At 29.3% G+C, this 9,621-nt stretch overlaps 1 protein-coding gene and 1 long non-coding RNA gene across 2 annotated transcripts in view; one reads left to right on the top strand and one right to left on the bottom strand.

Moving 5' to 3' along the window:
* Positions 1-3,026: 3,026 nt before the first annotated feature.
* LOC136075216 (uncharacterized) overlaps positions 3,027-9,621 on the top strand; it is a 6,916-nt gene continuing 321 nt past the window's right edge. The window contains exon 1 of the long non-coding RNA XR_010635749.1: positions 3,027-3,262. This is a non-coding gene — a long non-coding RNA (uncharacterized LOC136075216). The remainder of the gene's footprint in view (positions 3,263-9,621) is intronic.
* The window catches only part of LOC101237110 (monocarboxylate transporter 10), a 24,821-nt gene continuing 22,725 nt past the window's right edge, over positions 7,526-9,621 (bottom strand). Inside the window, exon 5 of the mRNA XM_065787703.1 lies at positions 7,526-9,216. The gene's annotated coding sequence lies outside the window, so the exon portion shown is untranslated. The remainder of the gene's footprint in view (positions 9,217-9,621) is intronic.

The following is a 9,621-nucleotide window of genomic DNA, read 5'->3' as shown; positions in this document are numbered from 1 at the left end:
GCAAATTTATTTGCCTGCCCCTACCTATATACCAAGAGCAAAGCTTAACGAAACTCATCCTTATAAAGTTCACCAAGTTGATCTGCTTTATCGACCTCATAGCAAAGTTGGACGATATACCTCTAATTTCGCGTTAATGGTTATTGACGTGGGTAGACGCTATAAAGACGCTAAACCTATTACTAATAAAACGGCTGCTACTGCTTCAGAAGCTCTTGCTGTAAGCGTGACCCTCTTACCTAGCCAAATCTTATCTTAGTTAATGCTGGAAGTGAATTTGCGATAACTACTACAAAACTTCTCGAAAAAAACAAAAATTAAGATCAGACGAGCTGCAGCTGGAAATCAGCGAGAACAATCTATTGTTGAACAATAACCGCATACTCGCGAAAAAACGTTTTGGTCGCCAGAATGCTCAAGAATTGCTAATGACTGAAAGATCAGTTGCATGGGTAAAAGGTTCACTTGCTGTCAAAAAACCATTAATTAGCCAAACTACGCCCTTTTTAGGAGAAAAACCAATAGATGCAATAAAAATGGAAAAAACAACTTTGGCCTCATCGATGCCTGCTGCAAGAAAAGAAATGTTATTTTTCTCCTCGTATAAAATTTTGTTACTTGTATGCTACAGGTGAGCTACAAGAGGGTCAAATTAGGGCTACTGATTCTATTTGATTTTTTAAGACTTATTTCATTGATTCAGTTGATCGACAAATAGATCAACCAGCCCATTATTGTCTTGTTGGTGGACTAAATACACAATTCTTTTGTGAAAAGTTGCAACTTTTTTCGTCTGGAACCCAGTTACCTCCTAATAGAATAGTTAAATAAGTTTATGACCATATACAAGAGTATTGAATCCATCTGAATCAATTTAGAGTTTAGTGTCAAGAGGAGATAAAGAGGTTTTTACTCGCTTATATACACCAATTTGGTGTCCTTTGCTGATAATTCTAATCTGAGTGTGTTTTAGTTCAATTTGCTCGTTAATGTATTGTTTGTACAATTCATGCATGAGACCTTTTTTAACTAATTTCATGTAAACTACTTTTGCTATCTTCTTGTTATATCCTCCAGCTTCGAGAACGGATATATCTTGGGTCGTAATGCAATAAATTCTTGAATGAAGCAGCCATTAGATTCGTCTTGAATTCGACAACAAACTTTTTATTAGTCTAAAGCATGGATGATTTTTTGGATATTCACTAAAATCGTACCTTTCAGAACTTTTTAATATGTCTCGGTAAACATCTTCAGTTTCCATTTGAAACAATAAACTGTTATTATCGGTATAAAATAGTTGTGTATTTTGGTTACATTTTAATTCAATCTGATCGTACTAGAACTCATACATTAAGTGTTTGATGAGGTCTAAGACTGCCTGACCAACGTATATCGGTCAATTCAAATTTAGTTTCGTGCTGTGAATAGCAGCAAGATTTTCATCAAATATTTTATGTAATAAGTATGGTGCGTCAGCAACAAGCTTCTGTGATCGTTCTTCTTCACTTCCGCAAACATGGTCTACGCCTATACATTTTCATTTACACTCCATAGTTTTTCCGAACACACTATTGTTCATTAGCTTAAAGAAGTCTTCTTGGAAACCTTTAGTAGCTTTAGCTCTTAAATCAGTATTCATCTGGATATACGACGCTATCAAGCGTTCTTGTCTAAACTTTAGAGCTTTATGGATTTTGATAACTTGCATCCCGAGTGATTGGTATAGTTTAAGATTGCAATAATAAACATTTTATTTTTGTTTCTTTCGTAAGTTAGGAACTATCTTTTCACATTAGGTAAATTTTACGTCAAAATTTCTAGACATTTTTTGCTGGTATTAACTTAAACATTTTTAATCAATCACCATCCTCTCTGGAGCGAGGTGGTAGTCATTGTGGCTATCAAGTAAATGCTCAGGATATTCAATATCAGCCTTGATAAAAAAAACCTTCTGAAGCATTATCCGAAGTTTTAAGGATTATCTTATTTTAGGGCTAACACAAATGGAAGTCCTGACATAAAAGATACCGCATTAAAGCCAGCCGTAAAAATTATTTGCATCTAAATACATTATATGTGAATTTGTTTTACTTTTTTCATAGTGTGGGCATCCATGATTATTAATTTTTGCAAAACGCCTACTTGTCATCGAAATGCTACCACTTAGCCCTTTTTCCATAAAAGGTGCTTGTCAATATCAGTAAGTAATAAAAAATAAAAGTCAATATCAGTAAGCTAAAGTTGCACTCCAGTAATCTTTAAAAGTCCCAACTCATGTCTGGAGCCCTAAAGTAGTGCTCCAGACATGAGTTAATAGTTATCCATACATATATTTAATGCAACTGTAAATAAAAATAAAAGCACCAGCCAAAAATTTACATTTTTTTGGTATCGCAGTAAAATACATAAAAAAAAAAATTTTTAATTATGGTAATAATCAAAATAAATTATGACAATATTCAGAATAACCTGCAGTGAGTTCAATTTTGAATATTGTCTAATTACACAGGTCAACAAAAAAAAAATTGTTTCATTTTTTACCATCACGTCAAGTTGTAAAAATATTTAGATTCAAATCTTTAGTATTTCGGGTAAAGTCCCTAATATTATCAAAAAAAAAGTTATTCAAAAGTATGTCAACCTGGGCCTCAAAAGAAGCGCATTTTCATAGAGACTTTAGAAAACATAAATATTTTTTCTTACAATTTATTGACAAAAAAATTATGTAAAAAAATGCTAAAGACTCTTAAAAAAATTCCAACAGAATGTTATTCAACAATAATACAAAAAATACTTGTTTTTAATACAAAATGAATAACATTTTTAAAATTTCTATGAAAATACGCTTCTTTTGAGACCCAGGTTGACATACTTTTGAATAACTTTTTTTTCGACAATATTAGGGACTCTACCCCAAATACTAAAGATTCGAACCTAAATATCTTTACAACTTGACGCATGGCCTACTGTTATTATACGGCCTGATTTGTTGCATTTTCCGTAAAAAATTATGAGGCCAGTTTTTTTACGGCAAATGTTTATTTTATTAAAATGGTCGAGGAATACCTGAGATTATCATTATGTAATTACATTGTGCTATACAATATTTTTGGCTAACTGATTCCCTGTTTCAGTATATTCCAATAGCATATGAAATACTGAAATAGCCTCTCAAATAGCTATGTATCAAAATGCTACTAAAACAAACTTACATATTGCAAAGACTACTTACAACTCTTATCAGGAAATAAAAACAAAGGTTTGTAATTTTATATGTATTAAGGATTTGAGAAAAAATCTTTTATTAGCACTAGCTGTCAGTTCTTTGTCTTTTTTTAAACTCTTTTACCTGATCTTTTTTTACAGAATCTGTAGTTTCTTTTTGTAAATTATTATAAAAATTATTAATGGCAATTCGAGATCCATATTTAACTCCCCATTCTTGGTGATTCTCGCATGTAAAATCAACTCTGCTATAATAAATCTTAAAAATTTGTTCTGCAAAACTTTTGATTAACAAAGAATAACTGCGATGTTTGATTAGAATAGGAGAAATAATATCTAGAATACTAAAAAGATGACAAACAAAATCAGACAAGGATTGACTAGGATATATAAGTCCACCTCTGGATAATATTTTCAGATATTCGTTATTAAGAACATCTTAGTCTGTAGAAACCATTTTTTGACCCCAAGATAGACATTTAATGTTTTTTAAATTTTTTAGCGATGTAGCCTGGTATAATAACAGCAACTTCCATGCTTTCTTCAAAAAGCTGACACTCTAATATCTCGGAAGACAACAATGCAATATCTTGCATAATGTTTTCTAAAGCAGAGTATTTAAATGTTTGATAAATATTTTCATCGCAGAAATTAATATCTTCCTTTAGAAGACATCTTACTGCCAAAATCTTTTCACTGTTGCGAACTTCTAAAAGACTTACAAGAAATCGACCACCACTCATTTGTCTATACTTTCTAAAGCGTAGATCTAAAGGATCACTTTGTAACCTGGAAGTAAGAACAAATGTATAGCTTTCTTCAAGCAAATCATCAATAAGAGATACAGTTGCACGTAATGTTGTGATTAGAGCATGAGAAGTGTGTTTGGTTAAAGTAAGATATTCACATGTCGACCAAATTTCAATCCAACTTGCAATTTCTCTATAAAATGTGGATTTTTTATCTCCTTTTACTGCAGCATTGCTGAGCTGATTGGATGTATTAAACATCTTCTTTGAATTAAGTGTGATAAATAACTTATGAAACAAAGATAAAAATTGTGCTGCATCATTTCTTTCAGGAAAATAACTTAGTATCGCAGCTGTAGTTGTTTCATCATGAATCGCTAATGCAAGGTCTTTTTCATAAACTTTATGAAATAAATCCCAAGTAATAAAACCAGCTGGAGCTTCAACTTTGTCTCTGAAGATATCCAACGAAAAAGAAGGAAAAACAAATTTTTTTCCATTCATCAAGTTATTTCTAACATTTTTTATTAAATGGATTATATCATACAATAGATATGTTTTTAAAACTCCAATATATATTTTCTTCACTAATATAATAGTTCCCACTTTGATATTGGCCTGCTTTTTGCAGATACATTTCATCCACAAGAAGCACACAATCACTTGATACACAATGTTTTTGTTACAAAACTGTTATAGCTTCATACGCATTTATATCATTTATATTTTAAGGTAGTTGTTCTAACAATAACTTATAAGACTGTGCTGTGTGACGTAAAATTAGTGCATAACGTATAATGGATGCAGAATATGGAGGTCTGCCTTGAGGAGAATAGTATCTAATTTCATTTAACTCTGTCAAAATTGAATTCATACCATTGGCTTTGATTCTAATATAGACAGGAAAATTTTCTAACATACTACAGTTTGTTAATTTGCAATTATGACCACTACGAAACCATTCAGGTAAAGAAATATGATAGCCTTTATATGACAATGAAACATAAAGATCTTTATTTACAGTTATTGACTCAAAAACAGTTGATATGCCTGATTTTTCATCAAAACATAGTTTATAATAAACAACACCATCATGAATTTTTTTTAATGTAAAGCCTGGCGGAGAATGTTGTTCTGTTAAAGAATCAAGATTAATTATTTTATCAACACTTTGAAAATCTTCAAACTCATCTTTTCCTAAATATCTCAAAGTTGGTTCTTTTCGGGGCAACTTTGGAACCCTTAGAGTTAACAATCCACTTATTTCATCGGTTTGAATAGTTGTAACTGGAAGAAGATTCCATTTCAAGGTGAAACTTTTTCGTATTTAATAAATTTGTCATCAAAATGATTCACACAAATAGGTGAATATTTTGATGGAACCCAATTTTTTATATTAACAAAGTAATCCATCGTTCTCACAAATCAAATTCTTCAGGAAAATGAAATGTTGACTTTTTTGGACCATTAGACTAACCAGTTTTACAGTTTGTAACAACACATTTATTAACAATTTTATTACTAAAACGAATCAAAAAAATGTGACAGTTATTTTTAAATATAAAGTTCACTTACATTTATTATTGGAATTATCTCCACTTAAATAACATTGCATAAAAAAGCAGTTCGACTATATACAGTAATAAAAATAAACTGTCTGTGTGTCTTTTTTATTATTCCACTCTCTTATGGAATATAATGTAACAGGTAATCAGTCAGAATACATTCACATATTAATCAGTTCAGAATACATTACATATTAAATGACTATAAAAGCATGAGCCGTATAATAACAGTAGGCCAAGTTTGACGTGATGGTAAAAAATGAGTTGCATATTTGAAATCAAAATGAGAAATGCTATACAAAAAATAAATTGTTTGCTCGGAACCAGAAAAAAAAATTTTTTTGTTGACCTGTGTTATTACAAACAACACAGCGCGACGTTAAAGTAATAGGGTTCTTCTTCCATTTTGTAATGTTAAGAGAATTTAATTTTTAGTTTTTGATTACTTAAATATTTTATATTTTGCATTGATAAAATATTCTCCCTCTGTTCAAAAATACTGTTCCGATTTGCATTTACTGTAAAAAATTATCGAAAATAAATTATGTTTTTAATTTAAAATATTTTTCATATAAAATTTAGATCCTTTTCTATAATATTATCAATAACTCATGGCAATAATATTATTTTTTACCACCACACCATTAATTTCTAAAAAGGATGCCTTTTTTATGAAATGTTTTGTTCCGAAATACTGTTCTGATTTGTTAAAAATGAATTATATACTTATAAATTTATTAACATTTTAACATTTTTAGTGGAAAAAAAATTATATATAGTGTTAGCTTTGAAAAATTCTTATTTTGTATTAAATTCTTATTTTGTATTAAATTCTTATTTTGTATTAAATTCTTATTTTGTATTAAATTCTTATTTGGTATAAAATTATTTAATAGTGGGTTTTTTTATTTAGTTTAAATACTTCATGCTTAATGGATGTTTTTTTAGTTTAAATAAGTTTAAATGATGTCATTTAGTTTAAATACTTCATGCTTAATTGATGACTATTTGTTTTTAAATCTATTACAAAAAATCAGGAGTTTAATTGCTTGCGCTCTTATTGCATTTACCGCAATAACAATAAACTTAGAAACAGACAACATATTGGTTTAAAATGATTTCAAATCCGTTTTGAATATTTTTAAATGAATAAAAAAGAGAGAGAGACATCAAAAAATAATTTGGATTTTTGATTTTTTATTATATTATTATATATAAGCATGCGTAGACAAAGACATATACAAAAATAAGATAGATACCCTAGATTATTATTCGCTATGTGCATATACTGTTGGCTGCATATACTGCTTGCTGCATATACTGCTTGCTGGATATGCTGCTCCAAAAAAACCTAAACTAATAAATAAAGTACGGCAAAAAACCTAGTTTGTAAAAAAAATAGATCTTTTTGCAAAAATCTAGAGGAACACAAGGCTCCCTTAATACTCCTGTCGTCGTGGCCCTTGGTATACATTTTCAAATAATTTTTTATTTTCTAAATAAGTCATTTTATTAAAGATATTTGATTTTTTTTCTCAACAAAATTATCTATAAAATCAAGTCAGAATAGTATTTTGGAACAAAAAAAAACGTGAAATCGGAACAGTATTTTGGAACAGAGGGAGGGAGACTTCTTTTTGTTATTTATGTTTTATAATTAATCTTAAATTACTATTTATACAGTTTGTTAAAATTTATTGTTAATTCCAACTTTATTAAAAAAAGTTGAAGTTTACAAAAACAAACAATTTTAAAAGTCATATAAAAAATAAAATTAATGTTAATATATTAAAATTATATAACTATGAACTTAAAATAATAAAATATATAAAAACCGAAAATTAATTTTTCTTAACATGAAAAATGGGAGATAGAACCAAACAACTCTAACTTCACGATATGCTACGTTGTCTTCTGCCAATCTATGTAACTTAATAAATAATAAATGTGTGTTCTATGTTTAAGCAAACAATAAACAACGAGTTTCAATCTTTTAATTATTTCTTTTTAAAAAAGTTTTTCAAGTAAGCACAGTTCGTTTTTAAAACGTTTAAGAAACGTTAAAACCCATTTTAATAAGTTTTTTAAACGTTTTAAAAACAACCTGTGCTTTCTTGGTTGCTGTCTTTCACTCGTTGAGACACTTTGTAGAGCAGAAATAAAATTCTTATCCCATGCATTATTCGAATCCTGGAAATGTTTTACTAAGTGACTAATGACTGGCTGTTTATTTCTATCTATATATTATTTGAGTCCTGGAAATTTTTTTAAAAGTAACTAATGGCTGGCTGTTTATTCTTTATAGTCCATTTTAGTTTTGAGTTAATTGATTAAAACAATGATTGCAGATAATAGTTTTATAAAATTGTGCATAAACTCTGCGGTATTTTTATTCTTTCACCAGCTCCAGGCAGTTTACGGATTAATGTAAGTCTCTCAAGGCTTTCGATAACCCTTTCTTTTGTTTTTGGATGTAATTCATCCTCAGGTGGAAAACCTGTAAATATTAATGAATCAAATTTAATATTTTCATCCCCATTAAAATGTCTTGCGGTGTCTGATTCTATAGAAAAAATTTCTTTAAATTGCTTGCTTAGTTCTGCCTTTTTTTCTTGTGAAAGAAAGTCAGCATGAGTTCCGACAAACAAAAATCTTATGTTTTTTTTCTTGTAATAATCTAGCCATCCAAGAATCTTCTTAATATTATCAACGTACTGCTTTATTAGACGATCGGCACGAAAAACTATAAAAACGGCATCAATATATCTGCAGTTTGCACTAATTCTACCTTTGATCATATTTATGATTTGCAAATCATTCCACTCGGTATCGCAAAGGCCAACAGTATCTGCAACTACAACATCTTTTGTTACAAATTGTTTATATTGTCTATCATAAACCTCACCACGCCCTCTTACAAAATATATTTCTCGTGTTACACTTCTTAAGTTAACATCTGAATCGCATATAGGTTGATTAAAGAAGACGTTAATCAGATGCGACTTCCCCGCTCCTGTTGGTCCTACCACAAGTATATTGTAAGTATCTTCAGCACTGTCAAGATAATAGTCGAATCTTGTGGCCTTAAAGTGATCATTTAAAAATGAGTAAATTATTCTTTTTTCGTACTCATTAAATACATGTGGTCTTATACTTGAAGGAAATGTGTTAACTAACTTTTTATGCTCACCCAAGAGATAATCTTTGAAAATATCAAATAACAAGCCCTGATTTTCATCCATTTGAACGCTTATCCATCTGTTTCTTAATATGTAATTTGCTACATGCTCACAATTTCTAAGAGCCAATGAATAGTTACACATGCCTAACACGTGACCAATTCTTTCTCGAATCTGTTCATTCATTAGAGTTGAGTTACTTTTTGTATAGTTACGCACACTAGTATTTATTGTAACTCTGGCATTATATATGTCGAGAGAGGGAGATCCAAACTCGATAAAATAAGTTCCATCGGTTATAAACCAATGCTGATAATCTACGTTACCCCAACGGCTAGATGTGTATGCCATGCATATTTCAACATCATTTTTTATATAATCTAGATTATTCAAATTTGCTTGTCTGACACTGTTGTCAAATTTGATTGAATGATTGAGCCAAGTTGATTTTTCAGCTTCCATAAACGAATATGTTGCTCCCATTTTCAAATGACTCTAAATTAAAAGTTGATTTTATATTATTTATTGTTGATGGAAAATTGCAATTTTTGTGCAATTTAAAATCGAATTTAAATTGCCAAAGATAGCAAAAAAACGTGTGCGCATAAATGGCAAATAAATATATATATAACATCGCTTAAATATGTCTCAATCGTAAAAAATTGCTTATAATCAAGACGTTATAATCATGACGTTATAAATTGTCAATTATTTACTATACTTTATTGACTAAACAGTTTATTATTAAAAACGTAATTAATTAATTTTTTATTGATTTAGTATATAATTAGTTTATTTTTTTTATTAATCTTTTCTTTTTCCCCTTTTTTTTCTTTCTTTTTCCTTTTTTTTTTTTAATTTTTTTTTATTATTGATAGAATGTGAGTGTACATACCCTAA

Source organism: Hydra vulgaris, chromosome 01 (genome assembly GCF_038396675.1).
Source record: "Hydra vulgaris chromosome 01, alternate assembly HydraT2T_AEP".
Lineage (NCBI taxonomy): Eukaryota > Metazoa > Cnidaria > Hydrozoa > Anthoathecata > Hydridae > Hydra > Hydra vulgaris.
This window is presented reverse-complemented; position numbering and strand designations above follow the sequence as displayed.